Here is a 24,985-nt window from a genome sequence, read left to right on the forward strand (position 1 = left end):
AGGAGTGGACACAACAACAAAATGGCTGGTAAATAGAAAGCGAAACGGGGCACAGCCGAAGGACAAGCAAAGAATACTAATTAGCAGGCTACGATAATTCTAACACGACAATGCAGCGCTAATGTGCACAAATACAAATGAGCAGGTACAATTTGGATTTTTTAAATGAGCAGGCTACGATAAATATGACTCGGCAATGCTGCGCAAATGAGCACTATTTGCTGTGAGCAGGCTACGATACCAGGCGCTGTGTAAATACACGCGATCACGAATCCAGGCAGCAGGTAAGGGAGCATGGGGAGTTGGAGCGACCGCTTCGGGGCAAGCCCAGGTGGTCACTTACCCAGGCTTATATTCAGGGCAATGGCACCAGCAAACAGGGCATATAGGGACTGAGAAACACGGCTCGGGTCAGGTTGCAGAGAGGTTGAGGGGCACAGGGACCCTTAGGCAACGGCTCATAAGCCAATTATGCTGAAATTCTGACTGCACCTGTGAGATCAGAAAGAGGATGCAATGCTGCTCAAGGAGATATTTTGCAGGGGTTTCTGCTTGGGCTATGAGGGCCTGAGGGTGTATTGATGGGCTATCAAACTGACATTGGTGGGGGCTCACAACCAGGTAGTGAGGGACAAGTTGCTCAAGGAAATTCAGGAAGGCAGGATGGCCGACCTTTCGATGGTTGGCCCATGACCAATTTGATATTGTCCCCTAAAGGAGTGGTCCCGAAGGGTCGAGAAAGGGCAGTTCAGGCTCATACATCACTTATCTTGGCCACAAGTATCCTCAGTGAATGATTTAGTCCGGAGGACCAGGTCTCTGTTTCTTACTCATCAGTGGATCTGGCGCGCACCATGATGGAGAAAGCCGGTCACAGGGTGCAAATGGTAAAAAAACAACATCAAGTCAGGTTTTCGGTTGCTAACAGTACACCCTGAGGACTTTCAGCTGTTGGGTATACATTTTGAAGGCAAATGGCACATGGAAAAGGTCTTACCAATGGGTTGTTTGATTTCTTGTGCCCCTTTTGAAGGCTTTAGTACATTCTTGCAGTGGCTATTCTCCAGGTGTATGGTTCACTAATATGTAGCGCACTACCTGGATGACTTCTTTTTTGTGACGAACCCCGTTTCCGTGGACATACGGCAGCCGCTGTCAAGTTTAAAGGAGCTCATGGGGGATCTAGGAGTGCTCTTGGCACCTGAGAAGACAGTGGGACCCAGCACGGTGCTGTCTTTATTGGGTTTTGAAATTGATTCAGTGGTTATAGAAGCAAACCTTCTGGTGGACAAGAAAATCAGAATACATATGTTGGATTGCATGTTGGCAAAAGCCTAAGTAACGGTCAGAAAAATACAGGTATTGCAAGGGCATTTGAACTTCATTTTTAGAGTATTGAGAGCAGGGAGCACTTTTTGTAGATGCCTGGGCCTGTCCGTGGCTGGATTACAATTGCTGCATCACCACGTATGGCTGCATGCCGGAATTCGGGAGGACTTGTGCATATGGCGTGGTTTTTTGAAGTCACTGAATGGTGTGCCACTGTGGGTACTTAAGGAAATTGATTGGGAGGCTCAGCTCTTGATAGATGCAGTGGGATGGTTTCAGTCTGTACTGGCAGGGTAAGTGGTGTGCGGACGAATGGCCTCACGACTGGAACTGGGGGGAGTCGGAGCATTGCATTCCTGGAATTCTTTTCCTTGGTGGTGGAAGTGACTCTTTTGGGGCCATAGTTGGCACACAAGAGAGTAACTTTTCACATTGACAATATGTCAGTTGTACAGGTGGAGAACAGATATTCTGCAAGGGACACTCAAATGCTGAAGCTGCTGAGGGTGTTTGTATTGTAGTGCATGGAGTATGATATTTTATTGTAAGTGAAGCATGTGCCTGGCATGGACAATGACACTTTTGCAATAGGAAAGATTCTGTGGGCTGACCAAGAAAGCGAACAGGGACAGGTCTTGCATGCCACTGGAGCTTTGGACAGTAGGCAACAGAGGAGGCTGGTGCTAGGTTCGCTGAAGGTTTCAACAATTAACAATTATGCTCAGGCATGGCCGGAATTCTTGGATGTTGAGGTCATATGGAGGCAGGAGAATTCGGCCAGGACAGAGGACATTGTTCATTTCATACTCTTCCAGATTGAACTGGGGCAGTCTAGGGTCACTGTCTCAGGGAAACTGGTGGGGATAGGATTTATGGGGAAGCTTTTCTGGGGTAACTCTCCTTCGGCAGGTGAATTGGGAAGAAGGATGCTGGTAGACTGGGCTAGGGAGGCAGGTCTATTGGGATCTAAGAGGAGACCACTGTCCATGGGGTATTTTCTGCGAAGTAATACGCTGCCTGACAGCTTTGTCTGTGAATGTTCTCTGGTGCATTTTAAGTATCTGAGCTGGTAGGGGTAGGGGGAGTAGGGAGTAGTGGCCTGCTATGGAAGGAAGTGAACATGACTCAGGCAGGGCTTGAAGTCTGGCTATACAAGTCAAAAACAGATCAGAGGGGGAAGGGTTGGGCGGTGGTTCTCCAGAAGTATCCAAAAGCTAGCTTCTACCCGGTGAAATGGGCAGGCGCCCTTCAAGCCAGGGACAGAGCCCTGATGGGGCCTGTCTTTACAGACATAGATGGTAGAATGGTGACAGCATTTCAGCTGTTATTGGTTTTGCGCAGGGCTTTACCTTACCTGTGTGTTGATGCAGGGGCTATGGGATGCATTCTTTTAGGATTGGAATTAAGCATGGGCGGATCTAGCGGATCTCGCGTACGCGAATTTGCGTATTTACGGATTCGCAATCCGCAAAAATACGCGAACTCTCGCGGATTAGCGGATTTTTACGTTTTTTGTGTTGGCGCGCGTGCGCGAGGATTTGTGGCCCATTTCGCAATTGCGAACTTACTTTTCGGCGCGCAACGGCCGCGACTATGTTGTTTCTACGTCTGGTTTATCATCACAGGTTCACAGCACCCTCTGTTTCACCACTGCCACCCTCTGGTACACCCATGCCACCCTCTGGTACATCCTCACTGCCACCCATTAGGTTTGTTTATCACTGTATATTATGGGGGTGAAAAAAAACAACCACACCTGCCCTGCTTCAACTGCCATGAATTAATTTGGTGTTGATTAATGTGTCAGTAATTTTGAAACTTCCAGTCTGGCTGGCACCTGTTTCCTTCCTTATCTGTAATTTGCTTTCTGTTGCAGTGAAAGCAAGCACACCTGCCCTTCTTCAACTGCCATGAATTAATTTGGGGGTGATTAATGTGTCAGTAATTTTGAAACTTTCAGTCTGGCTGGCACCTGCTTCCTTCCTTATCTGTAATTTGCTTTCTGTTGCAGTGCTATTTTTTTTCACAGGACCTTTATGGTCTACTTGTAGCTATTCTATGAGCCTGCTGTTTGGGTCATAGCAGGGTCATAGAATAGTTGCAAATAGGCAACTGAACTCTGGAGGGGCCCCTCAGGAAGCACTAGAGTGAATGGTTACTAATGTTAAGTTTGAACTTTTGCACCTGGTGATTGCTTTCAGTTTAGCAAAAATCGTTTTTCTGCAATTTCGCGCTATTCGCGGGGCGCGAATCCGTGCGAGATCGATTTCGGAAGACGCGGATGCGTGCGAATACATTAATTTTTTGTTTGCGGCGTGTATGTTCGCGTGATTTTTTGCATGTTCGCAAGGCGCTTGTAGTGATACGTTTGCGAAATTACCCACGCGGTCGTACACGGGCGCGGCCATCTTGTTTGCGTGACGTAATTCCGTTTCCGGCCGCTATGTGTAATCTCGCAAAGTGTGCTGCTCGCTAGTACAATTTCGCACGTGATCGCGAGGAAAATCTCGCGCGAACTTACCCACGCGGTCGTGAATGGGCGCGGCCATCTTGTTTCTCATTCATTGCTATGGTTCTGGGCATGCTTTCTGTATCCTCTCTGAATCTCTGCCATCCTTTGCTTGTTTGAAGATTATTTGATCTATTTTACTTATTATCTATCCCTCTATTTTTCTAGCTCTATATTTTTGTGTTTTCTGCTACTTTTAGTTAATTTTAAACTACTTTTTTAAACTCTTTTCTTTTCTTCTTCACTATTCTATTTCTTCTTTATCATTTAACTTTATTTCTGCCCAGACCATGGTAAAGGGAGCCGGGAAGCACCCTGAGAAGGGGAAGGGTCCCGCACCCCGTGCCCGGCTCCCGTGCGGGCGTTTGAGGGGGGAGCAAGTGGTGCCACGGGAGATCTTTAGCGTGGAGGAGGTGGCCGCACTAATCTTCTACGTCCAGCGCCGCCTCCCCAAGACCATCCTGGGAGGCGGCAAGATCGCAACCGGCTATGGCATCCGGGAGCGCCGGAAGCGGTGGGAGAAGGTGTGCCGGGCCATGTTTAAGCTCTCTGGGGTCCGGCGCACCTATAACCAGGCCACCCACCGCTGGACGGATGTCATGGACCGGGAACGGGACTTGCTGGACGCGCTCGGCGTAGAGGTCACCGGGCTTGGTGAGTAGTAGTAGCTATTCATCACTACTCTGTTTTATCCGGCTCTGTTATTTGCAAATCTTTGTTCTTTACCAAGAGCAATAATGCTGCCGATTACATTGTAGGTAAATTATATTTCAAAATCTTCTATGCATTTCAGGTGCACTGCTCTCCTTCTCAGTAGCCTTGCTTGCTACTATGCTTATTTGTTTTGTATTTTGTGTTCATTTCATTGGCCTGAGAAATTATGTATGAGTGTAGTGTACAGATAAGAACTGCGTAATGCTAGACACTAAGGGTCATATTTTCAATTACCGGCGCATCCCTGCAAAGTAGCAAGGATGCAGCAGTAATTGTGCGCCATGCCACCACCACCCATTGGCCCAAAACGTCACAGAAGCCTTACGCATCTGTGCCGTAAAGGCGGCGCATTGCTGGAGTTGCGTGCCAACGATGGCGCAGCTCCAGCAATGCTCTGGGGTGCCCTATCTCCCCAATGCTGCATCAAGCCGTACGTCGGCTTCAAGCAGGCACAGGGTTTGAGTCACGCATCATTGTCCTAAAAGTGACTGATTGACATCTTGTAGATTTCCCTCACCCACTTTTAGGATTCGTTCCTGCGCAGGAACGCCCTCACTTGCGCCGGAACGCCCCCTGATGGCGCAGGGCTTTACAACGTGATGCATCTCCCATATGCGTTTATTTTAATATATACGTTGCACCATGGCGACTCTTTTGTTCTGCCGCTGCGTCACAAAAGTCACGCAACAATGGAGGAAAATGAGCCGCAAGGGACTTCTAAATCAGCCCCAACAGACTGAAGTCCAGTCCTTCCTTTAGACACATGGCTATAAGAAGAAATAGTGGTGGTGGTCGGTGGATTGATAGTTTGAGTATTCACTGATCTGCAAGCAGGATGGACTTTGTCTGTCACTTTGCGTGCTGCGGACTGCTGCCTGCCAGGCCTAGGCAAACCTTTTTAGTAGTCTGTTTATTGAGTTACATAGGAACTTTGAAAGTCAACGGTCCGCAAATCAGGCAATACGAATAACGTAGTATACCACTTGAGATAGGTCAATATATCCCGTGGAATCTATCTATTTGCTATTTCTCAAAAATATTTTGTTATAGTTCTTTTGAAATGTTTGATTTGGTTGACAAATCTCATCCATGTTTTCTGGTCTTTCTTTCTTTCATGTTGTACATCAGCTCCCCCCAAGGGCAAGAGGACACAGGAGGAGGGTGCTGTTCAGGAGGATGCAGGCCAGGATCGGGCAGGCGAGGGCTCCTTTGCTGGCCCCAGTAAGTTTTAATTTTAATAAAGAGTACCTATTTTTTCCTAGCGTTCCTCATTCGATTTTTTCTAAATCGTCTTTGATCTTCTTGTAGACTGGATCTAAATTCTTATCCTGCCTCGACTATGACTCCCTGTGGTATTACTAGATTATTCTTATTAGTCTGTCTGTGTAGCTAACTAAGATTGCACATTTGGCAATTCCCTTGGACTCCCATTCTAGTCAGCAATAGCTCTATGCACTGAGTGCAGTCCTCTGGGATTGTCCATAATGTCTTTTCAAGTCTTCTAAATGTTTATGCTTTGACAATTGCCAACAATAAAAAGGTGAATGACCAACAAGAAAGAATAAGATACTACTTTACTTTTGTTTTGGATAGAAGGACAATCCATTCTACCACTGTTGCAGGGACAAATCTGCACAAACCGAACTATGAACACTAAATAGTGCATTGTTTATCAATTATAATAGGCGCAGGTAGACTTTCTTTCCACATACCTCAGTGATATCAGACTTTGAAGAACCCCCAATCTCCTTACTGACTAGATAGTGTGGCAGACTCATTTAGCTCCCTAAGTCACCGATAATTGATCTCCAATGATCATTAGATTATCCTACGCAGGGCAAGAGTACGGAGTCACAGTCAAGAAGTGTCAGAGGCACTCATGCTTGCAAAAATTCCAAAACCTTTAGCTCATCCACTCTAGTCTGGAGGACCAAAAACCACAGAGTCTATTTAGGTTTAAAAGCTTTATTAAAACTAAACACATTTATTAAAATCAACTTTGTCATAAAAGTAAACGTTTAACTGAAAATGGAAAAGTGCTTAGTGCTAACAATTAATTGGACACATTTCTTGTGGTCGAGCTGAGCTCTCACCTGGTTTGAACTTGAGCTTGACCCTGATCGTGTTCTTAGAAGTCAAGCTTCTGTTAGGAGAAAAAGTGTTGTGTGTTAAAAATAAAAAGCAAGCATTCATCAGTTGTGACAAAAAGTGCAGCAAGACAACAGCCTTCCCTGAAAAAAGGGACATTTTACTGTAGAGTATACAGTTACAAATTATTACATTGTATTTCGTTTTTTTTAACTTTCTTTATTCCTCCTCGACCAAATATTATACAGTAGTGAGTGGTGTATTCTAACATTCTAAAAATGTACTTTGTAGGTGGAACATCTGGTGGCGGGACCAGCGCGGAGTTGGTGGATGAGGAGGACAACTCTTCTGGGGAGGAGGCGGTGCGAGTGCTGGACAACACCAATGTGCCTGTGAGGGTTGACACGGTGGTGGCGGGCACAGGTAAGCTATATATTCGAAAAGCGAAAGAAGGGTGTAAGTAAGTGTGGAAGGACGAGAAATTTTATGATGGCTGGCAAAGAAGAATGATATGTGTTTGCTTGGCCCCCGAGGTGGCTGGGAAGGAGAGAATATGGTATGGTGCATGGCTGGGTCAATGATGAAGCAAGGATGGGTGGAAGGACAACAGCCTGGGTGGGTGAAACATAAACTGTATGTGTGCATATACTTTGAATGGATGGATGCCTGGAGCATGGTATTATCTGACTCTTAGATAGCACATGTGTATCTAGAGAGAGTAGATGGTCACTGGATGAACTAAGTGTTACCTTGAAGAGCATGTATCACCGCACCCGCACGTCCGTTCCAGTGTAGGGAAGGCAAGGAAAAGAAATTGTAAATTTGTCCAATACTACCATGAATAGTAGCAATAGTTTGTATTGCAACTGCAAGCACAGCATATATCCGGTTATTACGGTGGACACTCCGTACCTCTCTTAATAACTTTAGTTTAGTAGTAGTACGTCATTCATGTGTGGGTGTATCACTGTTCACTCAATAATAAGCAAAGCACCTAAAGTCATCCCATATGTCATCAAATACATCCCATGTGAAGTGATAGATAATCTAATTATTTAGCTTCTTCATTTTCCTTTTCTAGTACTTATTTGCACTGTAGGGTGAAAGGTAAATTAATTAAGCAGTAGCCCTTGTAACAGAGTATTCTCAGTGCCACCCGTAATAGAAAAGTAATAGCTTCACCACCTGCATGTACTGGACCGGTACAGTAACGCAAGTTTGTCTCACTCATCATGGTGTGCGTCTGTTTTTCTCGGGTGCAAGTTCACTGCGCTGGCATTCTGCCGGCTTGCATAAGATAACGTACCAATTTTCCGAAACAAGAGAGAAGAAGAAGAATAAAACTGGTGTACTGTCATAGTCGACTGTAATGGGAGTCCATAGTGGTCGTAGAATTTGTTCATTAAACTACCACTAATGTTAGAGCAAGGATGCAGAAGTGGGAGGTTAGATAGATACTGTCCTCAATAGTTATGTACTGTGCTTTCAATTTGCTACTTGTACTGTGACACAACTTTCGGCTCAATCACTTTGTGTTATTAATGTTAAGGAGCAATGGTTACAGACTATGTCTTTCTTTCTTCATATAGTTGCTCCTTCCAAATCGACATCACGGAGGGAGCAGGCTCGAATGGCCCGGCAACGGAGGCTGGATGCCACTGTCGCGGAATATCGGCGGCTGGTGGCCCTGGAGGAGTCGGAGGACACGCAGTCGACTGGTGCAACCACAACATCCTCGACTGGGACAGCTGCATCCTCCTCCGTGAACCCACGGGCTGCCAGCCAGCGCAGTGCTCCAGCGGTACGGAGCCGGGCTAACAAAGCCAACCGCCACCGCCAAGCAGCAAAAAGACCAGCTGCCCCCCACAGGAGCTGCAAGGCACGCCAGCGCTGCCTAGGAGTGAGAATGTCCTACCTGGAGCAGGAGGTCCATAGGTACAAGAACTTGGTGGAGGGCCTCCGCTTCGAGCATGCCACCCTCCGCAAGGAGTATGATGCCCTGGCCGCAAAATTCACCAGCACCCTCCAGTAGTGGAGTGTCCCTTGCCCTTTTTTTAGAGACTTTTGGGGGGTGGGATTTGGGAGTTGGGTGCTTTTTGGGACTTTTCAAAGACAATCGTTGGGGTTAGGGAGGGTCTTGAGGGAGATTATTTTGTTAGGGCTACATAAATATACTTTTTTAAACTTTATCTGACCATACCTGTTTTTTACTGCTTTTCAGTCTGGTGGGTGGGGGTGTAACAGTAAGTTTGTTTTCCTGAAGAGTCCTAGGACTTTAGTAGTACTACCGTCAATCTCTCGTCTAGTCCTAATACTCCATTATACTACCTCCCACCAAACGCTTATCTTACCTGTAATTTGTGTTAGAAATTAGGGCTAGGCCCAGGGCTGGCTCCACGTGAAATGGGGATTAAGGTTGGCAATCCTGGGCGGATGAAATTTCCTCATTGCGGTGGTACTAGTGGTGTGACACAGTGGCAGTTGCATGCCTATGGAAAAAAATAAAACGAAACCTGGTTTGTCCTTACTGTAGCATTACAACGGTTACGGCACGATCGAGAATATAGCAGGTGACAGTACACTAGAACAGTGCCACAATGTAGCCTAACAAATGGTAAAGTATTGCAAGTATAACTAGTACTTGCGTTGAATTTATTTGACATTGGCTTCTACTACAACAAGAAATAGTACTGAAGCTGAGTAAGGCTAGAATATATCCTCGTATTCCTTCACCAGCCTGTTGCTATGACCTTATCCTCCCCAGCAAGTGTGTGGAATTATTGATGTCATTTAGTCAGTCATCAAGCAAAACCACACAGCCCGGGGGAAGAGGGTTAGGGTTTGGAAAATGGATGGGAATGGGGGTTTCTTTTTGGGTAGGTTTTGTTGAGAGAAGAAAAAAAAAGCACAGCATGGACAAACAATAATTGAAGATAAAGAAATCTTTGGGTACAAACTAAAGCTAACCACATGTAGTCACACTCATAGAAGAAAACAATGGATACTGTATCTGTATTCTGTATGTTGTTGGAGTTGTCCTGTTGAATTTGGTAAGTAAGTTGCATGCAGCAAACAATTCCTCTTATTAGCGGCACTCCTCCATTCCAGCTGATGCTTCGTCCATCAATGTTGGTGACCACTGACAGAAGACACCCTGTCCACTGCCTGCCTGGCGGATGTTGACTGAAACCCGGCCTGTAATTATTGAACGTAAAACAGGAAGTGCTATTACAATACCACTGATAAATAAATATAAGGTATGTACGCTGTGTGGTGCAAAAAGTCACACTTTGATTTCCCTAAGACAGTACAATATTGTTGAAATTGCGTACTCTGTCTGAGTCACCTTTTTAAGGGTAAATAAGTATGGCCAAAATAATAGTTAGCTAACCCTAACGAACCCTAAGTTACAAAAAGTGCCAAAAGGTTTTTCCTTATGGATTTTGTCCTAGACACTTCTATCCGTTATTAGACCTTCACAGGAATGCCCCAAGAGACCCGCCAACCCACCCGCCAAAAAGCACACGACAACACCCCCAAACAGCCAAAAAGCAAAATCTCATACTTACAATATCTCTCGGCCTTCGGTCCAAACGCGCTGTGCAGCTAGGTCATCATCATAACTCCTGTTTTCCACCACGGATTTCCTGAAAAGCAAATGCAATCAAGATTAGACTGTCGCAGCAGTGCTCCGACAGAGACACCAAAACCCACCAACAAACACCAGGAAGCCCCTCAAACAGGTCCCCGCAAACGCTACATTGAGCAAGATGTCAGAAGAAATAGCAAAAAAAAAATCTGCATGGATTTTGTCCTAGACACTTCTATCCGTTATTAGACCTTCACAGGAATGCCCCAAGAGACCCGCCAACCCACCCGCCAAAAAGCACACGACAACACCCCCAAACAGCCAAAAAGCAAAATCTCATACTTACAATATCTCTCGGCCTTCGGTCCAAACGCGCTGTGCAGCTAGGTCATCATCATAACTCCTGTTTTCCACCACGGATTTCCTGAAAAGCAAATGCAATCAAGATTAGACTGTCGCAGCAGTGCTCCGACAGAGACACCAAAACCCACCAACAAACACCAGGAAGCCCCTCAAACAGGTCCCCGCAAACGCTACATTGAGCAAGATGTCAGAAGAAATAGCAAAAAAAAAATCTGCATGGATTTTGTCCTAGACACTTCTATCCGTTATTAGACCTTCACAGGAATGCCCCAAGAGACCCGCCAAAAAGCACACGACAACACCCCCAAACAGCCAAAAAGCAAAATCTCATACTTACAATATCTCTCGGCCTTCGGTCCAAACGCGCTGTGCAGCTAGGTCATCATCATAACTCCTGTTTTCCACCACGGATTTCCTGAAAAGCAAATGCAATCAAGATTAGACTGTCGCAGCAGTGCTGCCAGACCCCAAAACTCACCCACAAACACCCGGAACCCCGCCAAAGAGCACCTCAAAGGCAAGCAAGTCAGCAAAAACGGCAAGAAATTTCCGCGTCATATTTGGTCCAAAACACTTTTATCCGTTATTAGAGCTTCACAGCAATGGGCCCAGAGCCGTCAACTCACCCGCAAAGAAGTAGAACACCTCCAAAAGTGCTGAGTCTTTCTTCATTGGGCGTAATCCAGCCCTCTGCTTTGAGGGAAATAGGAGTCTGGAGGAGGAGGATAGAGGAGCATGTTCTTCAGAACTTGTGAACCTGAGGAATGTAGACTGCGGCACCTTCAAATCAATAAGCAAACAAGTGAAGACAGTTCTGCTGATGGGCTTGCTTTTGGGATTAGGTGATTAAAGTTTGAATTAAATTAACTGTGCAAAACAAAGAAAGACAGACACACAGGAATAAAAGTGAATAAGGACGAAAAAGAAAGTTATTGATTCATTGTCTCATTTTCAGGGCTCAGTGTCAGGGAATAAGAAGAAGATTTCGTCATCATACTCTGCGAATTCAGGCAGGATGAGGTCAGTGTGACCGAACAGAGAACAAATCCCCTCATCTACGTTGCCGTCCTCCTGGTCTTCATGCGGCGTGCTTTCTCGTACTTTGTAATCTGGTGGTATGAGGTGCTGATTCATCTTGATCATTGTCAGCCGCTCCACATTTTTGGGCGAGAGGCGGCTCCGTTTGGGAGTTACAATGCCACCAGCAGCACTGAAAACCCGTTAAAAAGACACACTTGCGAGTGGGCAAGACAAATAGTTTATAGCCAGGTTGGAGAGCTGTGCCCACAATTGTTTTTTCCCATGCCAATGCTGCAATGGCTCATCATTAAGAAAGACCTCTGTTGAGTCATTCAGATAGTCCTGCACCATCGACTCAAGGTCCTCAGCGGTTCCTCCACTTTGCTTACTTTTTGCTGTGCCTGTGACATTTTTTCGAGAACCATACCCAAGCAAAGTTAGCCAATCCTCTACAGCAGCCACTGTTACTGTTGTGTCTGGTGCAGATGATCCGGTTGCCGGTGTCTTTAACGGCTGAGAGGTCACTTGTGTCACAGCCACAGGTGCAGAAGTGGATTTTTTTGACTGGGGATGGCCTGCTGATGCTGATGCTGATGTACTGCCTTCTTCTCCTTCAATATCCTGCCGTTCTTTTTCAAACCTCTTGGCTGACCAGGCTAGCCAACGTTTGTACTTTTTAACATCTTCATCAGCAAAAGGAAAGAATGCTTGGCCTGCCAGCGCCTTTTTGTAGCGTGGATCCAGAATAGTAGCACAAATGTAATGCTGTTCTGAGTTGATCTTTTTAAGACGTTCATCACCACGTAGGCACTCTAATAATTTCTCCGACAAAATAAAAGGGTCTTTTTTTTTGGCATCTTTTTCAAACTCAGAAGACACCGCCTTCAGTTGGTGCTCCAGCATGCACAACAATGGGATAGCTTTTCCCAAATTACAGTCCTCCTGGCTGACTGCACGCGTGAAGAACTCAAAAGGACGAAGCATGTCTGTCAGGCTTTTAACTATGTCCCATTGCGCCGCACCCATCCGCAGGTCCATCTGAGCTGTACCCTCTGTTAAGAAATAGTGATCGAGTACCGTATACTGCTCATACAGACGCTCAAGCATGTAGAAGGTTGAGTTCCAACGTGTTGCCACCTCCTGGATGAGTGCTTTCACTGGCATTCGACGTTCAAGTAGCAGCCTCCTCAGATGCTTCCGGGCCTTAAAAGAATGGCTGAAATGGTTGCACATTTTGCGGCAGGTGGCCATTACCTCGAACGCTGTACTGTCTCTATCACTCAAGAATTTTTGAACTACCAGGTTGATACAGTGCGCCAAACACGGCACTCTGAAATAGTCACCCAGCGCCATGGCCTTAACTACATTGGCGCCATTATCCGTGGAAACATAACCAATCCGGCGTTTTTTGGGGGACAGCCAGTGAAAGACCTTTTTGTTAAACTCGTCCAAAATGTTTTGTGCTGTGTGACTTTTCTCCAAGCCAAACATGGCTAGTGTTGCATGTTTCCGAGCAGCTTTAAAAACTTGGTCCGGGTCAACACCTGCGTTTAGCTTTGCTTTAACACCTGAAAAAGAGACCCAGTGTGCAGTGATGCACATGTAATCAGCGCCTGCGCCACTGGTCCACATGTCTGTTGTCAGATGTATAGTGTGAACAGCACTCTTCTGCAAAGCTGCCCCAATCGCCTCCAGCACATCTTCATGTAGTGCTGGAACCGCAACTCTGGCAAAATAGAACCGGCTAGGAACCTTCCATTTAGGGCAGAGCGTTGCCACTAATTCTAGAAAACCTACCGCTTCTACAAAAGAAAAAGGGAGAAGGTCCACAGCTAGCATTTTAGCCAGCTTAGTGTTATACAGACGCGTCAGTGGGTGGTTGCGTTCATATGGCGCGTCTGAAGAAAACATGGTTCTAATGTTGCCCTGGACCAAGCATTTACGGGATGATAATGACTTCGTTGACGCAATTATGCTCGCTGGTGAACTTTTGCGCTTTGGTGTCTCACTCGCTCCAACACTCCTAGTGTGCCTCTCATGGGGTGTGCTGCTGACAGGGGTACTGGGTGTAAGTGAAGTGCTTGACACGTCTTCTTCCTCCTCGTCATCATCAGATGAAACATCAACGTTTTCTTGACTTCCAATTCGGGCTTCCTTGATCGCCTTTAGGTGCGCAAACCATTGGACAGTGTGCTGTCTCTTAAGATGACCTCTCTGGCCTCCGGTACCATAGTTGGTACCTGACTTACCACGACTAACTGCAACCTTACAAAGGGTACAAATGGCGAACTTTTCCCTTTTTGGGCAAACAGTAAAGAAGTCCCAAACTGGTGACTTGAAGTGTCCGTGGGGCCTGCAGGAGGTGGGGATACTGGTGGTGGTGGTCATGCTGCTAATGCCAGATGAAGTGGAGGATCTGGATTGCCCAACTTTTGTACGTTGTGCACTTTCACCGCCACTAATTAAGGTCGAGGTGGATGGAGGTCCCTTCTTGCCAGAAAGAAATATGGAAGCGGTACGAGTTGGTGTACTACTTAACTCCAATGATTGTGGTGGTGTTTCCACTGCCTCCTCGTCGACAACATCATCATCATCATCACGCTCAGCAGCTTTTCGGACTAGGGTCAAAATGTCTGTTTGCTGCATGCCCGCTGGGGCTGCAGTTACCTTTATGATGACTGGGTCGTCGTTGTCAGAGTCTTCATCAGCAGCAGTATCCGCCACTTCTTGCTGAGCCTCATCATCACACTCCATAACTCTGAGACTTTGGACGAGCTTCCTTTTACGCTTAACTACCTTTGTCAGATCATGGTGTGCCTCACTCTCAGACGGCAGTGGTGCTGGTTCCCAATTATGATCCGTATCATCAGAAGGAGGTGTGCTTGAAGAAGATGTAGACACCACCCTTGATCTCTTCCTTGCTAGGGGTGTGGAAGACAATGAATGATCATCAGGAGGAGTGTCTTCCTCAAATGATACCTGGCCTTGATTGTCGATTTCCTGATGTGCCCCTACTTCTGGAGGAACAACTATTGTGGGCACTTGTGACCCTCCATGCACCTCTGCTTGCGCATCTCCTTGCGCTGCCTCTCCTTCCACATGTACTTGGGCTTGTACTTGCACATGTGATAGTTGTTGCGGCTGTGGTTGTTCAACACTCGTCAGATGAGCTACAACAACCTGTGTTGATTGAGGGACATTGCTGCTGCTTTCTTGCGATGAGCCAACATCACTGGTCGATGGTGATTGAACAACTATACTGGCTGCCTCTGCAGCACTCAAGGGCTTGGACTTAAGTTGGCGTGGTGGTGGTGGTGGCACTGAGCCCAATGGAGCGGGGGTGCTGCTCCCAGCTTGGTCCCCAGCAGATCCCGCTGCTGCTGCAGGCATACTTTTTTTTTTACTCCCAAAAAAAGTGGCGGCCGGCACACCAGTCTCCTTGGTAACTTGCTTCTTCTGCTCCTTACTGGCACCTTTCTTGCTAGAGGAGCTACGGGTAACTTTTTTTGGGGCCATCTTCTTCAGAGCAGGTCAGAACAGCAGGCAGCAGTTGCACGAGTTGCAGAGTTGTCTGTGTCCAGACGTGACGTCGCGTGACGTTATGCTGCACACACACACCGCTGCAGGACTTCTTCCTGGCACTGGTGGTTCTCTGGAGTCTTGTGCACCTAAAAGCAATGGAAGACAGAGGAACATCAGTTCAGTTATACACCCCAAAAAATCGACAAAACACAGAAAAATCAGCACAATCCCATGCCATCCATGATGTTTACATTGAAGACACCCCACAGAAAGACTAGGGCCATGCAAGTATGCAACACTCACTACCCCTGGGCATAATGGATGAAAAGTAGGCAAAATAAGTGCAGGCCTCAGACACTGCCTCTTTTCAAAATGGCCCCTTACACCCCAAGCCAGTCCACATCAACAGTACACCCCAAAAAAACAGAAAAACAGCCAAAAATCACCACAATCTAATGCCATCGAGGATGTTTACATTAAAGAGAGTGAGACCCCACAGGCACACTCAGTCCATGCATCACTACCCCTTGGTAAAAGGCCACACCAGCAGCCCAAAAAAAACGACAAAAAACACAAAAAACAGCACAATCCCAGCCCATCCATGGCCTCAATGGTGTTTAACTTCAAGAGGACACCCCCACAGAAAGACTAGGCCCATGCAACACTCACCACCCCTGGTCAAAGGGCCCCCCCAGCAGCCCCAAAAAACGACAAAAACGACAAAAACGACAAAATTCAGCACAATCCCAGCCCATCCATGGCCTCAATGGTGTTTAAATTCAAGAAGACACCCCACAGAAAGACTAGGCCCATGCAACACTCACTACCCCTGGGCATAATGGATGAAAAGTAGGCAAAATAAGTGCAGGCCTCAGACACTGCCTCTCTTCAAAATGGCCCCTTACACCCCAAGCCAGTCCACATCAACAGTACACCCCAAAAAAACAGAAAAAAAGCCAAAAATCACCACAATCCAATGCCATCCAGGATGTTTGCATTAAAGAGAGTGAGACCCCACAGGCACACTCCGTCCATGCATCACTACCCCTTGGCAAAAGGCCACACCAGCAGCCCCAAAAAAACGACAAAAAACACAAAAAACAGCACAATCCCAGCCCATCCATGGCCTCAATGGTGTTTAACTTCAAGAGGACACCCCACAGAAAGACTAGGCCCATGCAACACTCACCACCCCTGGTCAAAGGGCCCCACCAGCAGCCCCAAAAAGCGACAAAAACGACAAAATTCAGCACAATCCCAGCCCATCCATGGCCTCAATGGTGTTTAAATTCAAGAAGACACCCCACAGAAAGACTAGGCCCATGCAACACTCACTACCCCTGGGCATAATGGATGAAAAGTAGGCAAAATAAGTGCAGGCCTCAGACACTGCCTCTCTTCAAAATGGCCCCTTACACCCCAAGCCAGTCCACATCAACAGTACACCCCAAAAAAACAGAAAAACATCCAAAAATCACCACAATCCAATGCCATCCAGGATGTTTACATTAAAGAGAGTGAGACCACACTACAGGCACACTCAGTCCATGCACCACTACCCCTAGGCAAAAGGCCACACCAGCAGCCCCCAAAAAAAGACAAAAACAACAAAAAACAGCATAATCCCAGCCCATCCATGGCCTCAATGGTGTTTAAATTCAAGAGGACACCCCACAGAAAGACTAGGCCCATGCAACACTCACCACCCCTGGGCAAAGGGCCCCACCAGCAGCCCCAAAAAAACGACAAAAAACAATAAAATCAGCACAATCCCAGCCCATCCATGGCCTCAATGGTGTTTAAATTCAAGAAGACACCCCTCAGAAACACTAGGCCCATGCAACACTCACTACCCCTGGGCATAATGGATGAAAAGTAGGCAAAATAAGTGCAGGCCTCAGACACTGCCTCTCTTCAAAATGGCCCCTTGCACCCCAAGCACATGTTGCTTGTACCAGCCAGCACTCAAGATGGCCACCACCACCACCCACATGGCCAGTCCACATCAACAGTACACCCCCAAAAAACAGAAAAACAGCCAGAAATCACCACAATCCAATGCCATCCATGATGTTTACATTAAAGAGAGTGAGACCACACCACAGGCACACTCAGTCCATGCACCACCACCCCTGGGCAAAAGGCCACACCAGCAGCCCCCAAAAAACGACAAAAAACAATAAAATAAGCACAATCCCAGCCCATCCATGGCCTCAATGATGTTTAAATTCAAGAAGACACCCCACAGAAAGACTAGGCCCATGCAACACTCACCACCCCTGGGCAAAGGGCCCCACCAGCAGCCCCAAAAAAACAACAAAAACAACAAAAATCAGCACAATCCCAGCCCATCCATGGCCTCAATGGTGTTTAAATTCAACAAAACAGTTGTATCATGCACCCATAACCAACCCTGGTCCTACTGGATACTGTGGCTACCCACAATATAATTTATTTAATGTTCTGAAAAAGTTCAAAAATTGTAGTTGCAGCAACTGTAATGCCCCAAACAAACTTACTTGTGAAAGTTGATTTCTAATGCAAAAGTGATCCAAAGAAAGTCAAAAAGGCCTCAAATCCAAATATCCAGCAGCACCCACAAAAAGTAATCTTTCCAGCTCCAGATCCAAATGAAAGTGACCAGGAGATGGACAAAGCACTGGGAGGAGCCTGCTGGACAGGAACAGGAAGTTGGAGACTGTGGGGCACTTCCTTCCCTCCCCCCCCAAAAAAATGGACTCCTTGTAAAAAAAAAAGGCCATGCAAATGTCAACCTGAGGAGTGATTCTGATAAAAATCATCATTTTCTGAAGGTTTATCCTGTTTGCTGGTGGATTTCTTGTGCAGAATTGCAAAATCTCTATTTCGCGAGTGCGAGATTGTTCCTTTCCGCCGCAACTACGTGTTCGCAATTGCGAACTCTCGCGAGGTGTGCTGTGCAAGGTGGCAAGCCGCGATTACCTATTCGCGGGCGCCAAACTCCCGCGGGATCACGCAGCAAGATCCAAAATGGCGCGGCACTCGCAAAATATGATCGAGAAAAACAACTCGGCAAACGCTTAATGACGGAAAGTGAACGCCGTGCACCACGCCGCGCGCCGCAAACAAGCAAAAAATCCGCCGCGAGCGGATTCACGGATTTTCGACAAATTCGCGCGAGTTCGCGGATTGCGAATTTGCCGGAAATCCGAAAAATCCGCGAGCGGAGCGGATTTTACGCCCATACTTAATTGGGATGGCTACGGAAGCAAGCCAGAGAGTTTGGGGCTGGGAGTGGCTCATGTGTTTGGATAGTTGGTCATCTGAATGTTTTCAGTGGTATGTTTGGGAGGGGGAGAGGGATTGTTGATCAAATAACTGAGGTCTCACATGATTTTTGCTGTGTTTCAAGTTTGGTGTCCGGCCCGGAGACCATTGGTTTGCCCACTGAATTGTGGGGCACTCGTTCGTAAAATGAGCGGAGAGGCAAGCAATCTCTCTAAACAAAGGAACAAATTTCAGGCTTGACCCCAGCATGTTTACTGTGCAGTAGCATGGCAGAAGGGGCATGATATGGAAAGACTTGCTGGCTTACCTGACTAGACTGTTGATGGGGGCAGGTGACCGGATGTATTGGTATTCACGGAGGTGAGAACGATTTGTTTGTGGAAAAGGGGGTAGAATTGATGAGAGTCATGAAGCAGAGCTTGTGGGAGATTCACAGACAGTTGTCAGGTTGCCACGTCATATAGACGGAGTTAATTCCCAGGAGACCTTGGCGGGGGTTCTGAAGCCAGTAGTGATTGACAAGGCCTAGAGAAAAATAAACAAGGATATCAGATCTTTTTGCAGGAGGATGGTATTTGGTAGAATTGAGCATGAGTATATGCGGTATGAGAATGTGGAGTTTTTCAGAGGAGACAGTGTCCATTTGTCGCCTTATAGCATGGAGCTTTACCTGTGGCAGCTTGACGAAATGTTCACCTCCACAATGCGTGTTTGACTTTGAGCTGCAGGTGTGCTGAGGGGGGGTGTGTGAGAGGGAGTCTGCTAGGGTCTTTTTTCAGGGTGGCGGTTAGCAGAGAAGTTGTCATGGGTTTTAACCTATTTGATTGTTGATGACAGCGCTAATCCAGTCCCAAAGGTAAGGGGGTGGTCAAGCTCATAACTGGACGAGGTATGGAGATAAGTTCATTAGAAAGTTAAGTTAGGTAGAGGTTAATAGTTGCGGTTAAACTGGTTGGCAGATTAAAGGTCAATTAATCGCTTAAGCTTTATTCGATTATAAAATAATCATAAAAGCATATTTATAAAACAATAAAATGGCATGTTACAGAAAGATGGAAAACCCCAAAATTATGGGATAAGTAATGCAGTAAAAAATATTACATCAGGATAGTTTATATTAAACGTCTAAATTGCTGAAGTTCAGTCCACTAGGAGTTAGAGGCTTGCAGGTTTCAGTTGTGGGTAGGGAAGAGACATTTAGGGTTGGGTAGTTTGACACAGGTTTACATCTATTTCAATAAAGTGGCCTTTTCCACACAAACTGGTGTCAGTGGTCTGTGCTGCGTCCCCTCTCTACCAATGGGGTTTTAGGGGAGGATGGCTGACTGGAGGTAGTTTCCCCTGCCCCCTGGGAATATTGGGGGATTTGGTGTAGTCCGACAACTGCAACCAGCTTTTGGGCTGTTGTTGGACTATTTTGTAGCCAATTTATAAGGCTGTTAATCGTTCACCAGCCACCATTTGTTATAGGTGACACAGGGGATGGTGGCAAATAGTGTCAATTTGTCCCACCCGTCTTCTCCTTTTTCTGGGGCTCTTTGGAGGGGTTCAATTTGGCAGTTTCGTATACCCTACTAGGCTGACAGTAGTTGGAACAGGTGTGCAGGGAAGGGAAAGCATGTATGACTGCCCTTGCTTTGAAGCAGGTGCGTAGGCAATTAGCGGAGAACTTGTCATGAGTTATAGCCTATTTGATTGTTTGCGACAGCAGTAATCCAGTTCCAAAGGGAATGCTGGATCAAGCTTGCGCCTGGAATTTCAGTTAGGAAGAGGTTAATTGTTGCAGTTATACTGTTTGGGAGGATAGAGGTCTTAATTAATGAAGTTCAGCCCAGTAAGAGTTAGAAGCTTGCAGGTTTAAGTTGTGGGGAGGGAAGAGGCATTCAGGTGTGGGTAGTTTGACATAGGCAAACATCTTTGTATAGTGAGGTTCAGTTTTATGGGGCATAAGGCCTAGGGTCATTAATTGTTATGTGCACCTGTTTCAATAAAGCAGCCTTTTCCATACAAAGCTGGTGTCAGTTGTAGCTTCCTCCCCAGCCTGGAAACCTGCAAAGGAATATGCCACACATGGAGCTTAGTAATACATGTCTTTATTCTTCTGTATGTAACTGCTAACTCAACATTCTAAACCAGCCTTCAGTGGATTCCACCACAGTTCTACGGAGTCCATCTGAAGTCAAAAGGGTTCATAATTTCCAATTCCCAAGACCCTACATCTCCCCCTCTGTTAAATTATTGTTATTATTTTACAAAATATATATATAGATAGACATATACATTTAAATCTCTTTAATCAATCTTCTTGGTGCTTCAATTGTTCGACCTGATCTTGTTCTGGGATACTGGGAGGTGATCTAACCGATGTCCAAGAGCTGCGTCAATGGTATAGAAGCAACAGCAGTTGCTGATATTTCAGGCCCTCTCTCTCTTTCAACTATTAAATCTGATGAATGATTAGTCAAGTGCCTGAAATGAGAAGAGTCTCAAGTAATAGACTTTCCAGGGTGCTGGACAATCGCCATTTGTCCCTTAGTAGACACCACTTGGAAAGGTTCTGCATCAAAAGGAGAATCAGATTTTCTTTTCTGCATTTGTCGTACAATGTCTTTTGTTAGCACACACTTTATCTGTCATCTCAACTTTCTTTCTCCCATTGGTCCATTGAGGTAAGTTGGTATTCATTGCTCTCCTGAACATCAAAGTCCCAGGACTTTTAACTGTAGTGGAGTGGAGTGTTGAAAGGTCAACTCTCAAGGTAAAATTCAATACAGTTTTCAAATTAGGCTTCTCAAGAATGGCACGCTGCCCTGCTTTCTGCACTGCTTTCTTTGGCCTGCTCATAAAATGCTCAACAAGTCCATTGGTTTGTGGCCACAGAGGTGGGCTCTTTTGATGCTTTATGTTCAAATGCTCCAGGAAATCTCTAAACTCTCGAATTTTGAAAGGGGGACCATTGTCAGATTTTACTATGGCTGAAACACTCCATGTTGCAAAGATGCCATCTAGTCTTTCCATGGCCCATTCTTGAGTTGTTGATGAAAGATTTTCAATTAGTCGAAATCGTTAGCATTCATCGTTAATCACCAATAGATGATATCCATTGTCAAATAGACTGAAAAAGTCAATGACTATTCTTTACCATGCATGCTTCACAAGTTCTGACATGTTCAAGGGGTGATGAATAGTTTTTGTAGAAATGCAGTTGCATAAATGACAGGCCTTTAATTCTTTGTTGACCCTTTCATCAAGGCAAGGAAACCAAACTCTGCCTCGGAGAGCTCTTTTTGTGGCAACAATTCAACAATGTCCTTCAAGGGCTACCTTAATTATTTTCTGTCTCAGACTCTCTGGAATTAGTGTTCTTGACCCTCTTAATATATCTCCTTGCAGAGTTATGGACAGTTTATGCTTAACATTTGTGTGCTTTTGATATTCACCATCACTGGTGAGCGGTCATGTGTGTCGCTTTCATGACTGAATTATATCCTTCAGCTTTAACATGTCACTATCCTGGCTCATAGCAGTGATAATCTGGGCTAACAAAATGGAAGCTGGTGTTTGATTTTACAATGAAGTTGAAATAGGACTCAGCTGTCTTGGATAGAAAAGTAGTTGGCAGGGGTCTGATCTTTCCTTGGATGATTTATTATTGTAAAATCATACTCTGGTAACTGTATTTTTTTTTAAACATATTTTATTGATAGTTTTATCATCATACAGTTCGAAATACAGTACGTATCCTCCATAATCATCAAACATGCCTCCAAATTATTCCACCTAACCCCCGGATCCCCCCCCCCCGACTGTTGGTGTGGGCATATTCCACAGGCATATTTCACAGTATATTATCAATTATACAGGTAACGTTCATAACACATTTCATATAGTGTATTTTCCGTATAAACAAATCCACATCGTTCTCTCTGGAACTCTGCAGAGCCTGTACCAAAGCTTCCCAGGCCCTGGCCGCCTCCAGAGCGCTGTCATTATCAGTTCGTTTGGCCCGTCGTAACCTAATGGAGCTCTCACTGCTAGCCCATTTACATAATTCTGACCTCCACCACTTGCTCGATGGCCCTTCTTTTGATTTCCAGTGCCAGGTTATTTCCCGCTTGGCTAATAGTAGCCCTAGGTCAATGAATTTGCTAGTTATCTTGGTTTTGGATGTGTGTGGGAACCAGTGCAGCAGACATACTGCCATGTCATAATCTAATTGTCTATCAGTGACATTGTTTAGGAGTTCCCCTACCTCAGCCCAATACTGCCCCTAAGAAGGGCACTTCCAGAGCATATGCTCCAGTTCCACACCCTGTTCTGAGTATCTAGGGCAAGCTGCGTCGTGGACTCGGAAATATTTCCGAATCTTCCCTGGGGTCAAATAAGCTCGGTGCAATATAAAAAATTGCACCTGCTGGAAATGTGCATTCCTGCTCCCTTTCTATGTCCTTTCAATGATATGGGCCCATGCTGTGTCTGGTATTAATCTGCCTATCTGTGCCTCCCATTTTAATTTCAAACCATCCAGCGGTCGCAGTCCCTCATGTAACATCCGAGAGTGAAGACAAGAGACCGCCTTGAAGGTTCCTGCGGCCATTACAACATATTAGCATGCCATGGTAGTCACAGGTTCCAGTAGGCCCCCTCCAATGCTTCCGAATTGCATCAGTTACCGCTGCATGAATCAGAAAACTACCATCTGGGAGACCATACTTCTCCTGTGTCGCCTGGAACGGCATCAACTTCCCATCTTCATACAAGTCTCCCACCACTTGGAGTCCCAGCTGTTCCCATTCCATGAGGGAGGACCAGTCTCCGCCATGTGGCAGTGCTGTCACCATTCCCAATGGGATTTCCGGCGCATATGGATGCGCCACCCCCGTTCTGTCAGTGACCGCAATTCTCTGAACACACGCGGATGTATCCAGACAGGCAGGGTCCGAAAATAATAAAGCAGTCGGGGCAAAGCCACCATCTAAAGGAGGGCTACTTTCCCTACCACCGAGAGAGGAAGCATAGACCAGAACGCCATACTCCTTTTCAAAGCTCTAGTACAACGTCCCACGTTCCCGTCTAGCATGTTCGTAGCCTCATGATAGATTCGAACCCCCAAATATGTGAGGCATGTCGGTTCCCACTTCACCTCTTCAAACAACGGCGGCGGTTGTGTATGTGGCTGTATCGGAAAGACGCACGTCTTACGCCAATTCACCTTTAGGCCTGACATTGCTCCAAATCGTGACAGCAGAGACACCGCACCCTGCAATGCGTCCTCTGTATTGTCCAAACATAGGAGCAGATCATCTGCATATAACGAGATATATTGTGGTATACCATTCAGCCACAGACCCTGATAGCTCCGTCCTGATCTAGCTTGCACTGCGAGAGGTTCCATCGCCAAAGCGAATAACAGTGGGGATAAGGAGCATCCCTGTCTCGTCCCTCGCAGCACTGGATATTGGGTGGATATCACCGCACCCAGCCGTACCCTAGCCGTCGCCGAGGTATATAATACTTTCGTCCAGGCCCCAAATCGTTCCCCCAGGCCGAATCGCTCCAGCACTCTATAATGGAATGCCCATTCGACTATCAAAAGCCTTTTCTATGTCTACTGACAGAGCTGCTGGTAGTCGTGCATCCTGATGGTCTCCTCCCATAATCCGTATTAGTCTCCGAATATTCAAAGACGTATTCCTGGTTGGAATGAATCCCGCCTGGTCTGCGTGCACCAACGAGGTCATATATGGCAGTAATCGGGTTGCTAAGTTTCGGCTCAGAATTTTGTAGTCCGTTGTCAACATAGACAATGGTGTATATGAGGTCACATCTGCATCCTCCCTTCCTTGTTTTAAAAGGGGGATGATCAGTGCTTCCCGCATGGATGAGGGCAACCGACCCAGCGCTTTGGCCTCAGTGTAAACTTCCAGCAAGCGGGGTGCCAGGATATCCACATACTGTGCATAAAATTCTATGGGCAGGCCGTCTGCACCCGGTGTCTTATTTCAGGCCATTTGCTTAATTGCACACCGGATCTCAGGCAATGTAACATCTTTCCCTAAGAGCTCCGCCTGTTCTTCATCTAGCCGCGGAAGTGGGATCCCCTCTAAGTATTCCTACTCTGGTAACTGTAGTCCCCATCATTCAATGCGAGGATGTATTTTGGCCTTTGGATTTCCAAATATAGTCAGTAACGTCTGATGACCAGTTACCACTGTAAAAGATTTTCCATAGAGGAATACATGGAAATGTTCACAAGCCATGCCACGGCAAAGCTTTCTTTTTTCAGGTTGTGAGTAAGGGTGGGCGTAGTTCGCGAAGTAGCGCTATGCGAAGCTACGCGAAGTGCACTTCGCACTACGCGAACTTCACGTAGCACTACGCGAGCTGCGTAGTAGCATGTTTGCACTGTGCAAGATGCGTTTTCAATGATTGCACAGTGCGGACAAGCATCCGGCACTGTGCAAGCATTGAAAACGGCATCTTGCACAGTGCGAGCTGTAGTTTTCTGCTGCTCGAGTAGATTATTACTCGAGCAGCAGCTTTCTCAACGCGAACAGGTAGTTTCTCATTGAGAGCGGTCGCGA

Source organism: Lissotriton helveticus, chromosome 9 (genome assembly GCF_964261635.1).
Source record: "Lissotriton helveticus chromosome 9, aLisHel1.1, whole genome shotgun sequence".
NCBI classification, from domain to species: Eukaryota; Metazoa; Chordata; class Amphibia; order Caudata; family Salamandridae; genus Lissotriton; species Lissotriton helveticus.